Source organism: Equus caballus, chromosome 22, assembly GCF_041296265.1.
Source record: "Equus caballus isolate H_3958 breed thoroughbred chromosome 22, TB-T2T, whole genome shotgun sequence".
NCBI classification, from domain to species: Eukaryota; Metazoa; Chordata; class Mammalia; order Perissodactyla; family Equidae; genus Equus; species Equus caballus.
In genome coordinates, this window is record NC_091705.1 from 28,841,579 (window position 1) to 28,860,291 (window position 18,713).

The 18,713-nt window shown below is 47.8% G+C and overlaps 1 long non-coding RNA gene across 1 annotated transcript in view; it reads right to left on the bottom strand.

The window, feature by feature from the left end:
* Positions 1-14,990: 14,990 nt before the first annotated feature.
* The window catches only part of LOC138915086 (uncharacterized), a 28,782-nt gene continuing 25,059 nt past the window's right edge, over positions 14,991-18,713 (bottom strand). Inside the window, exon 3 of the long non-coding RNA XR_011431012.1 lies at positions 14,991-15,159. This is a non-coding gene — a long non-coding RNA (uncharacterized lncRNA). The remainder of the gene's footprint in view (positions 15,160-18,713) is intronic.

Sequence of the window (18,713 nt, forward strand, 5' to 3'; positions counted from 1 at the left end):
GACTATGATGGGGTTTCAGACAAGTTTGGAGGATCCTATGGCAGAGGTCTTAAGTCCATCCTTGTGCTTACATCAAAGAGAGCACAGGAGGAGCATCCGAGAGTGTCTGAGGTGCCCACAAGGAGACGGGTGGGCTGAGCAGCGGGCAGGCCCAGGGAAGCGGGGAAACTGAGGAGAATGCAGAACCTGTGGACTCAGTGGCTGTGGCTGCCAGCACGCGAGGACAGGCCCAGCGGAGCGGCATGTTGATCCTGCCTGCAACCACGTGATGGTCCCTGAGGCCTGAGGCCTGAGGCCTGGACCCACAGCCCCCACCATGGCCTCATTGATGTGGTTTTGAGTTATGTTTTGATGTCCAGCAGGGCTGGTCAAACCTCGAGCTCCAAGAAACCTTCCGGTGAATGTCTTCTCTTGATGACCCACAAACTCTGCTTTCATCTTTCACAACTTCTACTCCTGTTCGGGACCCGAGTCCTTCCAGCAGTCAGCTTGTGAACAGGAGCTCCTGCCGGAGTTCATCCTGGGATGGAGAGGGGCTGGGATGCTGCAGTCAGAGGCAGCGGGTACAGGCTGCTAACACACTATGAGGTCTTCCACAGCCAATGCCCTGCTCTGGTCTCAGCTTGTCTGTAAAATGGGCACCCACCCCTGTCTGCCTCATGGGGCTTGTAACGACCACATGAGACAATGCCTACGACCTCACTGTGTAAGCTGTAAAGACCTGTGCCCGTGCTGGGGTGGGTTGTCCCAGTTCTGGCTCATGAGCAGACCTCCTTTCCCCATATCCCCTCAGCCCTGCGTGACAAGGACACCAACCGTCTACTCCACCCCCAAACTCTCCTAAGCCCTCCTTACCCCGCTGTGCAAAACTGGCACCAAGAAAATGTATTTGTCCAATTGTCTCCTTGATCACAAACGCCTTTTGGCTAAAAAGTCTTGACTTTCCATTTCAAACATTTTATTTCAAGTCAGAAAATATTTTATTCAGCCGTCCCTGGTCAGCTGCTCCAGGCTGGGGATGATTCCAAAATGAATGAGACAGAGACCTGGCCACGGGCACGGTGACATCTGGCTAAAGTGAGACGTGGCTAAGTCACAAAGGTCACGTACAAATTCTCTGAAAGAAAGCGGGGCGCAGGTTACTGGGTAAAAGGCCAAGTATTGAACTGTCTCCGGGGAGCTGGGTGCCCATTAGTGCCCGGGATGGATCCCTCTGGAACACGTGTCCTTGTCTCCTTGGAGGCCTCATTTAGCTAATTGCCCCTGTTCTGCAATGGCCCATGTCCCACAGGTGCCTGCCTTCCTCTGGGAAAATTAATATGTGAATGTTGCTCTTTTATTAAAACCAAAACCAAATGAAATATTCTGCCCTCATACCCACCCTCCTTCCTGGATCACCCTCACTCCCGACCTGTGCACCCCCACCTTCAAAAAACTGGCAAAGGGCCCCAAAGGCTGAGTCCAGGCTTGCCAACCTCTCCCCTCCCCCCCCCCCCCCCGCCGCCCCCCCCGCCTGTGGCCCACCAGCGGCCACTCTGCCCTGTGAGAAGCTCTCCTCCCCGGGCTCCTGGGATCACCGCCTCCTGCTTTCCCCCTCTGGTCCCTCCTTCTCAGCATTTGTTTCCTATATGCAGCCCCCTAAATGCTGGTGCTCTCCTGGGCTCAGCCTCAGTCCTCTGCTCATTCCCTCCATCCTCTACTCCTTCATAGCGCCATCCCCTGAGCTTCTTCAATACCCCTGCACTCCTGCCTGTGTCTGAAGTCCTTCCCGGTCCCCAGCTCCAGCCTGAGCTCTCCTCCGTCTTCCAGAGGCCAGAAGTCCAGGGGCACCTCATGCCCAACACACTCCACAGACAATTCTTCTCGTCCACAATCTGGTCCTTCCCCAGGGTCCCCAGTCTCATGGAAAGACACCATCAGCAGATGCCTGGGGTACCCCTCCTCCTCAGCTTGCTAGCACTCACCTCCATCCGCAGTCTGGCCTCAAGCCTCGGAGACAACCTCCAAGTGGCTCCTGAACCCTTCCAGTTCTCTTCAACTCCACTGCCCCCACGCTAGTCCAAGCCACCGCCAGCCGTGGGCTGGAGGACAGAGAAGTCGCCCTTGCCCAGGTCCCCCTGCAGCCCCTCCTGCACCCCTGCAATCTTTTCCTCACCAGAAGCCCAAGTGATGCTTCCAACGTGCAAATGGGAACATGTCACCCCATGTTTAAACTCCTCCGAAGAGCCGCCTCCCCCATCACTCTTGGGAGAAAGCCTCAAACCTTCCCAGCCTGCTGAGCTCTCCAGCCTGGTCTCTCCCCCTGCCGCCCCCTCAGCCACGGCCCTCCAGCCTCACTGGCCTTTCCCTTCCCAGAACGTGCCCTGCCCTACCCCTGCAGGGCCTTGGCGCACACCGCTCCCTCTGCCTGGAATGCTCTTTCCGAGTCCTCTCAGCCTGGTTGGCACCCACTCATCTTTCGGTTCTCTTCAGGGATCCTCTGGTCTCTGACTTGGGGCCCCCCCGGCTGCTCTCTGCAACACACACCTCTCCTTCGTGACTATCGTTATTCGTAATTATCCATTGATTCAGGTGATTGCTTGATTCCTGTCTGTTTCCCCATTTAGACTGTTGGCTGCGTGTGGGCAGGGATGTGTCTGTCTTGTTCACGCGGTTGCTCGAACAGCAGGCCAGCGCATAGGAAGTGCTCGAAAACTATCTGCTGGACTGAGTGGAGAACTTTCTCTTGACTCCACACTTCACTCTCTAGTTTCCAGACGATCCTTCCTGAAACTTTTCTAATTATCTAAACTTAATTATCTAAACTTCTGTACCAGGAGCGTCTTTGCTGACTATCTATCACACTCAGGCACTGCAGTCGGGGTTCTGCTCCATCTCACCCCTGAAACTCTCTTGCTGAGGGCTCCGATAACCTCCTAATTACCAACTTCAGCGGGTGTTTTTCCATCCCTGTCTTATTGGAATTCTCTGCTGGGTTTGATATTGTTGATCGCTCTCGCCTTCTTGAAACGCTCGCTGGGCTCTCTTGGTTTCCATGACAACACCCTCTCCTTGTTTTTTAACCCGTCTCTATGACGACTTTTCCTTCCCAGTCTCGTTAATCAGAGTCTCTGACTCAACCACCCTTGAAATGTTAGGGTCCTGAAGCCTCGATATTGCGAAGATGTCAATTCTCTCCAAATTAATGCACAAATTCAATGCCTTCCTAATCAAAATCCCACCGGGATTTTTTAATGGAACTTAATAAGCTGATTCTAAAGGTCATATGGAAGAGGAGATGGGCAAGAATAGCCGAGATAATTTTGAGAAAGAAAAACAAGTGGTGTGAACACAGTAGGAGGGAAAGGACTGGACTGGCCCTACTAAGTAGCATATGATAAAGCAAGAGTGATTAAACAGTGTGGCCAGGCGCAGAGGCACTGATCGACAGAGCTGGAGCTTTCAGGACCAGACTGTGCCCACGCGGGAACTTGCCGTCTTCTAGGGAGGGCATTTCAAACGACGGGTACCGGTCCCAGGGGCGTGAAGCCCCCATGCCTCAGCTCTCTGAAGCTCTTGAGAGGGACCCACCCAGGCAGCCTCCCTCACTCTGAACATTTTCTTTCCCTTCCTGCCTATCCCTCCTCCCCACTTCAAAACTTGCCTGGTACAGGTACCATTTCCTTAAGAACTGGCTTTCTTTTTCTTGGTTTTCCTATTATAAAAGTAACACACTATCTTGGACGGTGAGTGTCTTGTATGTTGTGTTCATTATACTATTCTTCTCTTCTGTGTTTTTGAAATATATTGTCATAAAAACAGTGATGCCTGAACACTGCAGAAAATTTGGAGAGTAACCAAAGCACAAAGAACAGAAAAATCTTGACAAGATACCGGCAACCACAGTGGTGTTTTGTGAAAATGCATCTGAAAAGCACATTCCTTTTAGTCTTTCTTATGCATTTGTTTACAATAAATACTTTTATCGTATATATAATTTTGCACCACCCTTTTCCACTGATTATATGCTAAGCATTTCCCCGTGTTAGTCAACATTCTTTGTAATTATTATGTTTAATGGCTGCCTAATAACCCATTCACTGAATGAAACATAATTTGTTTAACCATTCTCCTGGAGTTGGAGATTTTGATAGCTTTCTTTTTTTTCCCCCTTTTTTCTTTTTTGCTATTATAAATAAAGCCACAGTGCACATCTTTCTGCACCAATCTTTGGGCATTGTTTTCGATCATTTCTTGGGATGAGCTTCCTGTAAATAGAATTCCTGAGTCAAACAGTATGAACCTTTTCGAGGCTCTTCACACATCTTAAGCAAATTGCCTTCTAGAAAGGTTTTGCCACTTGACAGTCCTGCCAGCTGTGCATGAGAGGTCCCATGTCACCAGGACTAAACCGGCACCGCGAGCCTCTTGTTCTGTAGTGCTCCTTCGATGGGCCCAAAGTGGTATCTCTCCGTTCTAATTTACATTTACTTTATTATGACTAAGTTCAACATTTTCAACTGAATTTGCCTTTTGAAATTCATCTTTCATAAATGGACTCTTACTGCCTTTTATTGCCCCAACATTTCATTATGAAAATTCTTACTGCCTCTGTGAATGTTTTATTTATGAGAATTTTCAACACAGAGAAGCTTTAAATTTCCTGTAGTCAATTATATTTGTATTTTCCATTATAATTCTGTCTATTGCTGTGAAAGCTACGATCGCCTCCTTCAATCACAGTTCAGATAATGAATCATTTCTACTTTTTTTCTAGTTAGTAGTATGCTTTTTTAAATTTTTTTGTGTTTAACTCTTTAAATCACCTGACATTGATTTTGGTGGTTATTATAAAGGGAGGTAAAAATTGTTTTCCAAATAGATTAAAATCACTTTACAGCCCCACTTAGTGTCAAATCCTTCCATTCTCCATTAATTTGTGATGCCTCTGCTCTCATAAGCCACAGTGGTAAACATTCTGGGGATCCACCTCTGACTTTCTATTCTATTCCATTGAGATGTCTTTCTTTCTTCTTCTTCTTTTTTTTCCCTGAGGAAGATTAGCCTTGAGCTAACATCTGCTGCCAATCCTCCTCTTTTTTGCTGAGGAAGATTGGCCCTGAGCTAACATCCGTGCCCATCTTCCTCTATTTTATGTGGGACACCTGCCATAGCATGGCCTGACAGTAGTGCGTAGGTCTGTACCCAGGATTCGAACTGGCAAACCCCTGGCCACTGAAGCTGAATGGGTGAACTTAACCACTGTGCCACCAGGCTGGCCCTAAGATGTCTTTGTTTTTTTGCAAAAAAAAAATGTTATTTTGTTTTATATTATACTGCAATATCTGTTAGGGTTAGAAGCCTTGAAATCTCCATTTCATAGGAGATCAGTTGCCCACGTGTCCAATTCCCACGTCCAACTTCCTTCTGCGTATGTCACTTTGGGTTTCCCGCAGCACCGCTTTTTCACACCTATACATGTTTTTCTAGCTATTTCTTTTCCCTGGAAGTCAAATCATATCACTGTGCTGCGTGGCCAGGTGTGGGTCCAGCCCTGAAATCCAGAGGCGGGGTCAGGAGAGCTGGGTTTGAGCACTACCCCTGCCAGCCGGGCACGGTGTCTCTGGACACCTCAGCTTCACTTTCCATGAAATGGGGTTGTGATGATCAGATGGGAGAAAGAATGTCAACCCAGCTTGATTCTCCAGGAACACCAGAGCGGGCAGAGAAGAAACGGCCCCTGCAGACAGGGCCTTTGGGGAGCTTCCAGGAAAGTAAGGGAGAGGAAGGGCTCTTTCAGGAACTAAGGAATTCTCCTGGGGCAGGACAGTCAGCTGGAGCATCCAAGGGGACTGAAAAACGGACGGGCAGATCAGGCGAGCTCTCCAGGCCTTGAGAGAGACCAGGTTTGGTTCCAAGGGCAGTGGGAAGTCACTGAAGGCTGGTAACACGGAGGAAAATGCCCTGACGGGATTTACGTTTCGAGAAGTCTGCTTTGACTTTGGTGTGATAAGTGGAAGGGTGGGGAGGACAGTCGTGAGGGCACGGTGGTAGGGAGACGGCGATGGGAGGCTGCTGGAACCAGGTGGCAGCAGTCGGGACAGAAGGGCCAGACTGGGGACGACTCTGGAGACAGAACTGCCAGGATTCGCTGGGATGGGATGGGGAGTGGAGGCAGGGAAGAGTCAAGGATGACTCTTAATGGCCGGGTTTGGGAAATTACGCTGAAGGCTGGGCCTTTTGCGGGAAAGGGGAAGACAAGAGGGAAGAGACAGTTTTGGGGAGAAGAAGTTAGCATTCTGATTGGCTGTGGCAAGTTTGGGGTACCTGTGAGAAGCATCCAAGCAGCTTGACAGCTGGGTAGTTAGCATGCCAGCCTTGAGAGGGCAGGGCTGGGGCATAGAATTGGAGTCATTAGTGATCACCAGGGTGAGAAGACAGAGGACGATGGAAAGAGCCCAGACATGAGTCTTGAGGGAGCCCAACACCTAGATGGCGGGTGGAGGAGGCTGAGGAGCGTGGTGGATGTTAACTGGGAGATCATGGTGGCACAATGGTGTCATGTGGCATCACAGAGGCCAAGGAGAGGCACTTTCAGGAGAGGGTGCTTAGCTATGTCAGATGCTGCCCCGAGGCTGAGTGAGTTAAGGAGAGAAAAGTACCCGCTGGACTGGGCACTGGGGGTTGTTGCAAAGGATGGCAGCGGTGAACAGGCAGGGGTGATGCCAGGCCCGTGGGCAGCACTGTCACCTGTGAAGAGCTGGGCTCCTGTTGGGCTGAGAAGTCCTAGCACTTCCTCCTGGTCACTTCCTCTGAGCACACCTCCCGGCGCCCCGCCAGGAGGCTAGCCTGGTGACATTTCCAGCCCCAACCCTTCCATCCCTACCTACCCTGACAGCTCGTTTCGCTGGAAATCTCACTCCCCCAGAGCTCCCATAACCTCTTCTTGGTAAAAAGAAAATTCTCTGAACCTCCATTTCAGACATTTGATTTCAAGCAGGGAATAATTATTCTGCCTCTACCTAGCTCGCTGCCTGTTGCTAGGTGCCAAAAGGTACAAAAAACTAGGAAGACATGGCCCCAGACATGAGGCAGGATGAAACCACTGCTAATTAGAGCTGTAGTCAGTACCCAGAGGGCAGAGAAAAAGCCTCCAGAAGAACATGGAGATCAGGTTACCCGGAAAAATGCATGTGATTTAATTTTGTTCTTTTCCACCAACACAACTAATCCCGCACCTCTACACTTAATCCCCCCGTTCTCGGCCCGCTCACTACCTGCCCCTGCTCCCCACTCTCGGGCTCGCGCAGCCTCCTCCCTCCAAACGTCGGCGAGTGAGACTCAGCTCCTTCCTGGACCCTGCTGTCCCCCCAGCTGCCCCCTCCCCTCCTGCTTTCTCAGCCAGACTCCAGATCATCCCCCACCATGGTGGGCTTCTGCCCCTTCCCCACAGTTGCTGTGGCAAAGGTCCCCAAAGGCCGGTCCAGGGGATGCCCTCAACCCCCTGGTCTCTGTGCACCTGGCCCACCAGTGGCCACTCTCCTTCTGGAAACTCTCCTTCATGGGCTTCTGGGATCCCCTCTTTCCTTACCTTCCCCTCTCTCTCACACGCCCCTTCCCACATCCAACACCAGCCCTGCCCAGTGTCACTGTCGTCCAGGGCTTGGTCTCTGGCTTTCTCTTTCATTGTGCACCTTTCTCCTCAATCTCATAATGCATCCCTAAAGCTTTCCTACCTCCTGGGGGCTGATTCCCCAAACTGATGGTCCAGTCCAAGCCTCCTTTGAGAGGGGGACGAACATATCCATCTTTCTCTTTAATGACAACTCTTTCATTTGCAGGCCAGAGCCCCACTCCGAGCTCGGAACCCCCTGGCCAAGCATCCACCAACATCTCAGACATCTCTACAACCTGACCCAAACCTAATTCCTGGTCTGTTTCTCTTTTATCACTTGACTATCCCTTTTTATTCAAACTCCTAATCTTTCTTCCCCAAATTTGTCCTCATCTATAGGATGACAGTGTTTCCTATTTTGGGGAATGACACTGCTGCTATGGTGGGAGACACTTGGCAGTCACCCCAGGATCTCCTCCTACTTCACCCATGACATCCTGTTGTGAGGCTGGTTGAACTTTCTTTCTTTTAAGATTTTATTTTTCTTTTTTCTCCCCAAAGCCCCCTGGTACACAGTTGTATACTTTAGTTGTGAGTCCTTCTAGTTGTGGCATGTGGGACGCCGCCTCAGCATGGCTTGACGCGCAGTGCCATGTCCGCGCCCAGGATCCAAACTGGTGAAACCCTGGGCCACCGAAGCAGAGTGAACAAACTTAACCACTCGACCATGGGGCTGGCCCCAAGCTGCTTGATCTTATCTCCTAACTGTCTCCAACATCATCACCAACAGTTTAGTCCAAGCCACCATCTCTTGCTTGGTCCACTCCAGTTAACTGCTAATTGGTCTCCCCCAATCCATTCTTCCCCTAATAATCCAAGCCCCACAGGGCAGCCAGAGTGGTCTTTTCAGAGTACACATCTTTTTAATGTCCCCCTCCTACTTAAAACTGTTCAATGGCTCTTAGAGAAAGATCAACTTTGATTTCTCAAGCCTCAACATACACCATGGTCCCACCTCTGATGTGGTTCCTACCCAACAGTCATTTCTCCTTGGTTCTTGCTAACAGAAGCCACTCTCCACGTGACATAGATTGATCTACGTGAGTCAGGGGGGTAGGCCCACTTCTTTTGCCAGTGATTTGTTTCTGAGTGAGCATTCAGTGCAAATCTGACCAAAGAGAGGTGGAGGTGGTGGGGTCTTCTGGGAAAAGTTTCTTAGTTCTTACAAAGAACTATAAGGAAGAATCACTTCCTTTCATCCATCTCTGGATATTGGTATGGTGGATGTAATGCCTAGAGTGGCTGTAGCCATCTTGTGACCATGGGGACAGGAGCACATATGCTGAAGATGGGAGAACTGAAAATGGACAGAAACTGAGTCCTTGATGACATTGGAGCTGTCTCCCTTGGGACTTCTCATTATATGAGATAATAAATCTCTGACTGTTTAAACGTTTTTTAGTCGCGTTTTCTGTCACTTGTGTCAAAATTATTCTTACTGATAAGTGCCACAGCCATGACGGCCTTCTGGTTTCTGGAATGCACCATCCTTCTACTACAGAGCTCTGCATATGCTGTTTCCTTGTGTGCAATGCTCTTCTCATTCCTAGTTAACTTTTGCTCCTCTGATCAAATGTTACTTCTTTGATGTAGGAAGACTTCTTCATGGCACCTATTAGAGTTTAAAACTATGGATTTCTTTATTTACGTGATTAATATCTGGCTCCCTCACTGGACCGGTAGGTCTATGTAGGGAAAGACCAAGTCTGTCTTTGCTCAGCACTGTGCACCCTCCCATGTGACCATCCTGGTGTTATACGAACCAAGTTCACCGATGCAGTCAGGGGCCTGGCAGGTAAGAGGGTGGTGCACTCAAAAGGGTTTAACTGAAACGAATTTAATGAAAGGGTTATTCACAGAGTGTCGCAGAGCTAAGGGTTCCAGAGATGATAAAAGACCTATGGACAAGCAACACTTGGAAGCCATCGCCACTTGTAAACCTGATGAGAGAAGGGTATGGGCTTTTAGAATCTGGAGAGAAAGCTGTGACTTTAAGAAAGAGACCCCACTTGTGGCCATAAGTAAAGGAAAGCAATCAGTGTCAACCAACAGCATATCGGAAGGCAGCGGGGGGAACCTCACTCTCCTCCCCTCTCCCACTCTCCTGCTGGCTCTTCCACTGGTTTCTCACCTAGAAGCCTGAGGGCGGGGAGCCTGGGTGATGTACAGGTCTGCCATCCAGGGCACAGAACGGGATGGGGCAAGATAGAGAATGGCTCTGGAGGGGCCATTGAAGAATATCCAGAACAGTCACCAAATGACCCTCTAGCTACTCAAGTCAATGCACGTTTTCCCTTTCTTATCAGTTGTAAGCCCCCCTGCAGAATTTGACGGTGTAGACAAGCTTACCTCCAAGTTTTTCGGGTTCGGAAAGGGCATCACAAGAGAGTCTTTTCTGTGTCTCACCCTCCTCCCTCCAGACATCTCCAGTCATATCCACTTGTCTCCTTTCAGCCAGGCTCAGAGGATGGATCCCGGCTCTCAAATTGTTCCTCTTTTCATCCTCTTCCTCTCTGCTGGTGCCCTCTTTCAAGAGGAGAAAATTCTAGTGTCTCTCGTTTTCAAAAATCCTTCCTTGATCACCCACATTTTTCTCGTTGCCACCCAACTCCTCCCCTAGTCATCCAACCTTTTCTAAGGAGGACTCTGCATCTCTTCCACCCATTCACTCCATTGCCCCCTGTAAGCTAGCTTTTACCCCCTCAACCCTTAAAACAGTTCCTGCCAAGGTTCATACTAGCCCCCCGATTACTAAATTCAAAGGACTTTGTTTCTTATTTTTGTGAGATTCCGGCCATATAGCAGTGTTGATTACTTTCTCCTTGAAACGCTTCACTACCTTGGTTGCCATGGCAACCCACTCTCCTAGCTGTTTGTCTCATCTCTCAGGTCCTTCCTTCTCTCTCTGCTTTGTCACCCACCCACACCTAGTCGGCCTCTCAAATGTCGCTGTAACTCACGATTCTGCCCTGGATCCTCTCCCATTCTCTCCCTACACTCTCACCCTGGAGAGTACCCCATCCCTGGGTTGGCCCTCTAGTCCAATCTCTTCCTGAGCCTCAGGCTTTGGGATCCAGCTGCCTGCTGGGCTCCATCAGGCTGTTCCCTTGGCCCCTCCACACAAGCTGAAACTGAGTCCATGGTTGCCTCCCTCAAACTTGCCCCAATGTTGTGTTCCCCACACCAAGCGCTTCCGTACCATCCACCGAAGGCCCCACCCAAGACAAATGGGACTTACCCATGACTCATCCCTCTCTCTCACCCCAACGGCAAACAATCATCATTCATTTCTGACTTTACTTTTTAAAGGTTTCAGGTTCTGTCCATCCCCACTGTCATTGCTCCAGATCGGGCCTCACCCTATCTTACCTGGACCATGACCCTAGTCTTGTACTTGGTTTCTCTACCTAGAGACCATCAATTTACAAATCTAGCCTTTGCGCTGGCTACCACAGTGATTTTCCCAGACCATAAACCTGAAATGTCACTGGTGTGAAAACTTTCAATAGTGCCCACTGACTACAGGATGGTGTCCAAGCTCCTTGACATGGGGTGTGACGGGGGAGGGGCATCCAAGGCCTTGCAGGCCTGAACTCTGTCTACTTGTTCAGTCTCACTCTTGCTGTTCCCTCCTTCTCTCACATTCCAGGAACACCAAATGCCCTCAAGCTCACTCTTCTTAATTCTCACTTCTGCACCTTTGCTTGTGTTGTTTCCTTTCCTTGGAATGTCCTTCCAGTCCCTTCTATCTTGCTCATTCCTACCCATCTTTAAGAAGTCAGACCACTGGTCATCTCTGGAAAGCTCTGTGCATATCTATGTTCTATATTGTATCTATATTATATAGTTATTATATATTATATATAATACAATAACATATAATATATATTATATTATTGCAGTTAGTATACCGTATTATAATGCTCCACTTAAATGTTGTGCCACAGGGTAATATTTTATATATTATTCAATGTGTTTTTTTCCCCACACTTCCTTGCCCATCACTGTTTTGTGTAACAAATGACCCCAAACTTTAGTGGCTTGAAAAGGCAATTTATTATTTCTCATGGTTCTGGAGTTGGCAGGGCTCAGCTGGGTGGTTCTTGCTTAGTCTCTCACACAGCTGCAGTCAGATGGCGGCTGGGCTTGAGTCAGCAAACGCTCCACTGGGCTTCCTGCGCAGGAAGCTCATTCACACAGCTGGGAGCTCAGCTGAGGCTGTCGACCGGCGTGCCCACAGGTGGATTCACTGCACAGGTTGGACTCTGCACTGCATGGCAGCTGGGTTGCAAGAGGAGTGTCCCAGGGTTGGCCCGGTAGCACAGCGGTTAAGTGCACACATTCCACTTTGGAAGCCTGGGGTTCGCCAGTTCGGATCCGGGGTGCGGACACAGCATTGCTTGGCAAGCCACGCTGTGGCAGGCGCCCCACATATACAGTGGAGGAAGATGGGCATGGATGTTAGCTCAGGGCCAGTCTTCCTCAGCAAAAAGAGGAGGATTGGCAGCAGATGTTAGCTCAGGGCTAATCTGCCTCAAATAAATAAATAAATAAATAAATAAAAAGAGGAGTGTCCCAAGGCCAGGTGTTTCAAGAGGGCTGTGCAGAGTCTACAAGGCTTCTGATGACCTAGTCTCACAAGTCCCAGAATGTCCCCTCTGCTACATTCTTTTTGGCCAAGAAAGTGACTAAGGCCGGCCTAGGTTCACGGGGAGGGGAAGGAGACGCCATCTCTTGATGTGAGGAGCAGTGGGAGGACACAGGGAGGGCAAGGACTGATGGGGCCATCTTTGGAGACTGGCTACCATGATAACTCTCTGCTAACTCAGTCAGAGCTCTCGGGGAGGACTGGGGTGGTTATAGCAGGAATGCAACGAGACAGGCAGTCAGTGGTTTCAAATTCTCTCTTGAAATCCACAGCAAAGACAGGGCATTTGGTCATAATTGCCGGTTAAGAGAAAACAACCTGAGGGACTCAAAACTTGAAATTGATGCCATGAACAGTAGATAGGGAAGAATGCAGAAGCTGTCTTTCTGCCCGAAAGGAAATAAATTTGACCAGCTAGTGGAGGAGGGGAATCATATGGAGATAACTAACGGTAGATACTACATCTCCCAAAAGAAATTTGGGGTGTCCCAGAGTAGAAGGGGCTGTTGCCTGGCTTCTCATGGTGTTGCCCAGGAGATGGAAGCCTCCCAGCTCAGGCTGGAGAGGTTGAGAGCCCTATGGGAGGAGGCGTCTGACAGATGAGCCTGGGGGTGGCCTCAAGTCTCGTGTGTCCTGTAGCAAGGTACTGTTGGCGAGGACACAGGGGAGGGTTTGAGTTTAGCTGGTGGACTTGGGAATGCTTTGTGGTCAGGACAAGGATTCTTTGGAGATGTCTTGGCTTAGCGGATGGGAGTGGAGAAGTCCCGGATCAGATATACACCCTGGTGCCAGGTCAAGATAGGAGATCCCAGAACCCTGACCACCCTCAGGGAGAAGGGAAGGAGCAGTAGGAAGCAGGGAAGCTGGAAGTAGACCAAGAGTCTACTTAAGAAAGGTCCAGCTGTGACTGCATTTACCTTGAACAAGATGAAGCTTGCGTTACTGAACAGGAAAAGGGTGGGGACGGGGTGAGAGCAAACTGAGTCACGGAGAAATGAAGCCACTGTATTCTAGCGAGCCGTTTGTGGCTGCTTGTGGGCCAGCAACCTGGGGCCCTCTTCAACCTTTCATTCTCTCACCTCTCACACTGGGCCGGCACCACGGCCCCTATTTCTGCCACCAAAACTTCTCTTGACTCCACCTCCTCTCCGTCTACACTGTCCTTTAGCTCAGCCCTGCACCGCTTCTCACCTGGACGACTGAGGTGGCCCCTTAGGGATTCCCCCTACCTCCAGGCTTGTGGGCCCTCTTCAAACCATTTCTGCAGGCAGCCAGAGGGATGGTGGGACACAGCAATTGTTTTCTTTACCTAGACCAGTGCCAACTCTCCTGGGAGTCATTCTGCATTCTAAGCTATCTGTTTTGAATGGAATTTGCCTTATTACATTAGCCACCTTATTGGCCATCACTGCCAGTAAGAGCACTTCCCCAGACTTTTTGACTTGGGAACTAACATTCATGGAGCACCGACTACGTGTCAGGCCCCGGGCTGAGCACTTTACAAGCATCATCTCCGTTGACCCTCACAACACTCTGAGGCTGGTGCTGTTATTATCTCCACTTTACAGATGAGGACACTGAGGACAGAGAAATTAGACAAAACAGTGAGTAGCAAGTGGCACTGAGGCCTCTTAACCAAACCCTGCACTCCCACTGGGTCTGGTCATGAACCTGAGGGATGTGAAACACTGGTAGCCACGAATGCCAGTACGTGGGAGAAGCAGGCCTGAGAGCGCAAGGCTGGCAGGCGGCCAGATGTGGAGGCGCGGAGCTGAGAGGGAGGTCTGCCGGGCAAGTCCCTGGCTCCAGGGGACCTGGAGGTCGCACTAGCCTGGCCTGCGGTTTGGTTATGGACGCCAATCAAGTTCTCTTTCTGCCTGAGCTGGTTTGAGTTGAGCTTCTTTCACTGGCAAAGAAAAGAGACGTGAGTAAATGAAAATGTGGTCACACCTGTCTCCCTGCGTAAGCACACTCACCGGTTCCTCAGAACCATTAGGGGACAAGCTCAAGCTCCTTGGCACGACATGCAGGCCCTGCACGCGCTGGCCAGCCTGATTTGTCACTGATCTCTCTCCTGCTGCCTCCATGCCCCCAACCCCGTGTGAGTCTCCACACATGCCGGACTCAGTACTGTCCTCTGAACGCCCCACAGAGCTTGCTGGCCTCTTGGGTCCAGGTGAGATGAGGTCCGTGCCGGCTCTGCCTGCTCCTCCCCCCAGCTCTCAAGTTCTTTGAATCCAAGTCTACCCAGGATTTCACCCAGGCAGGCTCTTCCAAGCTCTGGGTCCTGCTTTTTCCTGCAACAAAATTTACCTCTCTCACGGGTCATCTCCTAAGGACCTAGGTCTTTGACTTTTTTTTAATTACAAAAATAATTTGTGGACATCTTAGAAAATTGTTAAGTAACCAGAGGCAGCTACTGTTCATATCTTGACACATTTCTTATCAGAATTGTTTTTACAAAAACAATTTTCCATTTCTTTCCACATGATACATATACATAGTTTTAAAAAAATTCAAGAGGATACAGGGTTTTGATGAAGAGCATCTTTCTCCACCTTCTCCCCACCCCCAAAATCTCACCCCAGAGTGTGTGATCTGCTCCTCGAGGTCACCTCTCCAGCTCTTAGATGCCTTACACTAGGAAGCATGCTTTCACCAGCATCTAACAGAACACCTAAGAGTGGCTTAAATAGTAAGAACATTTATTTATTCCAAATAATGAAAAATCCAGACGTTGGTAGTTCCTGGTGTCCAGGCTCTGAGTCAGCAGAGAGCTGCGAGTCTCCTAGCCTTCCCCTCCTGGTCACAAGATGGTTGTCAGAGCTCCAAGCATCACGTTTTCACCCAACAGCACCTAGGCAGAAAGGAAGGGGCAGGGCCAAGAAAGCTCTCCAGGTGTATCTCTTTAATCAGAGAGGAAAGTGCTTCTTTGAAGCTGCCTGAAGATGTCCCCTTTCAAGATCCTAGTCAAACTGGGTCATGGGAGTTCTCTGAATAGCATCTGCTACACCCTATTTCTAGTTCATAAAATCCACTGAGGTCCCACGTGGCGGACTGGGCTTTGGGTCACTTGGAAACTACTCCCTCCGTCCCTGCTTCTCCCACACCGTTTTAAGTACCTCTATTGGTTATCTTTTTAAGAAATCTCCTTGCCCCTTCGTTCCTCCTTCCACTGTGTGTCCACAGAAGCTCTTGCCTCCCCACTATCAGCCGTCCCACCCCTTTCCCTCCACTGTGATCTCCCAACCTCTATATCTTTATTTTCACGTTGTGATGGATAATATTGACATTCTATTCTGTAACCACAATAAAATCCGTGTCAATAAAAAAACTGAATTTCAATGAGAATTGGAAAGTAAAAGATAAAATTCTCATTATTTGAGACAACTATACCAATATATTTCCTCGGGGTACCTATCTATGTATTTACAAGTTTTTAGAAAGTCTAGAAAAGTACACACTGAGCCCATTAGAGTGGTTACCTCTGGGGAGGAGGAAGGAAATGGGATGGCAGTGGGTGGCCAAAAGGGACTTTAACTTCATCTGCAATGTTCTATTTTTTAAAAAGGAGAATGTATTCATGTTTCGCTTGTGTCATTAAAGTTTAATTTGAAAAAATTCTCATTCATTTTCAGCCAATAATGCCAGCTCCGTGTGTTTGGCTGTGCTCGCATGTTTGTGCCCAGGGAGGAAGAACGTTTACTGTGTGTGTCTGTGAATGAAGTACAGTGATTAGTACGGAGATTTTAAAAATGCAGCAAGCAAAAGCAAAACAAAAAAGGAGGTGCAGAGAAGACTCGTTCACAACAATAAAAACCACAGGAACAAACCCATTAAGACATGGGTAGGTTCTTCATGGAGAAAGCTGTACCGTGTGGCTGAAGGACACACGAGATGATCAGAACAAACACAGGGTTCTGCTGTATTCAGAGACGGAGAGGCTCAGGATTGTATTGATGTCAATTTTCCCAAAATAATCTTTGAATTCACAGAACTTGACAAGCAGGTTTTAAAATTCATGTGGAGGAAGAGTTAACGTGCAGAAATAGTTAGCTTAGGTAACTGAAAAGGAAGCCCAGCGAAACAGGGCATTTTACTTAACAGGTATCAAAAGGTGTTAAAGCTATCGCAGATAAGATAGTGTGGGACAGACAGGAACAGAGAGATCAGTGAAACAGAACAGGGGCCTTAGACCTACCTAGACACTGAGATTCAGAATATGAGGGAATTTCACTTCAGATCAGTGGAGAAAGGATGAACTAGTCGATCCGTCACGTAGCAATAATCAGCTGTGCGTTTGGAGAAAGGTTAGATCCTATCTCATTTCAATCATAAAAATATATTCCAGATGCATTAAAGCAAAATTATTAGAAAAGAATGCAGAATATATTTAAACTTTAGGAGTAAGAAAGGCCTAAACATGATATATAAATAAAAAAAATAAAGGGAAAGATTGACAAATTTGATTATGTTAAAATTGATAACTTCTGTCTAACAAAAGATCCTACAAAGAGTTAAAGGCAACAGACAAGCTGGAAGAAAATATTTGCCACATACTTACAAAATATTAATATCCACATTGTATTAGGAAATTCCACAAATCAATAAGATAAGGACAAACAATCCAATTTTTATTTTTATTTATTTATTTTTGCTGAGGAAGATTCACCCTGAGCTAACATCTGTGCCAATCTTCCTCTATTTTGTATGTGGATCGCCACCACAGCATGGCGGCCAACGAGTGGTATAGGTCCACGCCTGGGAACTGAACCCACCTGGGCTGCCAAAGCAGAGCGTACTGAACTTAACCACTAGGCCATGGAGCCAGCCCCAACAATCTAATTTTTTAAATGAGCAAAAATTAACAGATAATTCAGGAAAGAGAAAATACAAACACCTAATACACACATGCACATCTCACTAGCAATCAGGTATATATATCATTTTTTAAAAATGATTCAATTTTTCACCCATCAGATTGGCAAAACTTTAAAACAATTGCTTATGGTGTGGGGACTGGAGTCCTCTCATACCCTCTTGTTGGAAGTCTAAATGGTACAGAAATTATGGAGGACACTTTGGTAATATCTGTTAAAACTAAAACTGTGGAAACCTTGAGACCCCAAATTCCACTTCTCAGTCACTACCCTAGAGAAACCTTACAGAGGAGGCATGCGCAAGGCTGCTTCTGCAGCGCCGCTTATGGCAGAAGAAAGGAAAGGAAGCAACTCCATGTCCATGGGTCTTAGGGAAGAGAAAACAGGGTACTTTCATGGGAATGGATACAATACCGCAATTAAAAGGAACAGGCAAGAGATATATGTATCAATAGGAGAATATCTTAAAAATATAAGATTGAGTGAAAAAACACAGCTTACAGTAAAATTTCTATAAAGTGAGATGATTCATTCAAAATACTTACATCAATACTATACATTTCTACGGAAGGAGACACATAAAACTGTAGAGGGGGTGGGAAACTAGGACTTCAGAAGGTGGCCAAAGAGGATTGCAGCAGTATTCACATTGTCTGCTTTTAAAAAGGAGAATGTATTCATGCTTTACTTGTTTAATTAAAGTATAATTTGACCAGATCTAATTTGTTTTCAGCCAGTTATGCCGGCTATGTGTGTGTTTGGCTGTGCTCGGATGTTTGTGCCCAGGGAGAAAGAACGTTTACTTTGTGTGAGTGTCTGCAAATCAAGCACAGTGATTAGCAAACACGTTGAAATGGAATACAGAAAAACAAGGGTCAACAAACAAGGGGAGAAGGGATCTTATTCTCAGTAGACAGCAAAACTAACATAAACCGAGGAGTCAATTTATCAAGAAATATGCAAGACTTTGACCAGAGAAAACTGTAAAACTTCCCTGAAAGACAGAAAAGATGACCAGGACTGAGAGATATAGCAATGTGCATTGGTAGGAAGACTGGAAATGATAGATGCCAATTTTCTTCAAACTTATCCATAAACTAAATGTATCCTAATTAAAGTCCTAGCAGAAATTTTTCTGAAACTTTAAGGCTGACTTTAAAATTCATGTGGTGGGCAAATATGCAAGGATGACCAAGACAATTTGCAAAAGCAACAAAGAAGGTGAGATTTGTCCAGCTAGTTAGCAAAGCATATAATCAAGCTCAGGAGTAGACAAATAGATCAGTGGGCCAGAAAGAGCTCTAATATAGATTCGTATTGGAATTCAGTGTCGGGCAAAGGTAGCAATTTTATACATAGATGATGCAACTAGGTTTGTTCATCTTTGGTTGTAATGCTACTCTTCCAATCAATGGCTGAGACAGTAGAAAACTAATACCTGCCTCTTCAGGGACTTGTGAGCTCAGGGATAACAGGAAGAAACCAACTGCCAGGTGAATGGAAGAGAGAAATGCATGGTTTTCGTGTGTGT